Genomic DNA, 363 nt, shown 5'->3' on the forward strand with positions numbered 1-363 from the left:
TCCCTCCTTCATTCTCCATCTCTTTCCCATCCCCTCTTTCTCACTCCACCTGCAGCTCGCAATCTTTCGCCAGTCACTTTGCAAACAACACAGCACTGGGTACTGGTGAGTCACGTGTGTCTATTTGGCTTCTGATCTGCATTCGGGAAGCAAGAAAAAATAACATTCAGTAGGTATTTTTGGTGATTATTTTTATGGACTGGCTTTAGGTATTTCGTCGGCCTTGGAATGCATTGTGGTGAGAGCATTATAAATATTATTATTGTGGGATTATAATTATGGGATTAGACTTTCTGGTACTGATTTTTTTTTTTTGGAGGGGGGTTCTGGATTTTATATGGAAAATGATATTTGATTATCGCG

Source organism: Penaeus monodon, chromosome 34, assembly GCF_015228065.2.
Source record: "Penaeus monodon isolate SGIC_2016 chromosome 34, NSTDA_Pmon_1, whole genome shotgun sequence".
In the NCBI taxonomy this organism is placed as follows: domain Eukaryota; kingdom Metazoa; phylum Arthropoda; class Malacostraca; order Decapoda; family Penaeidae; genus Penaeus; species Penaeus monodon.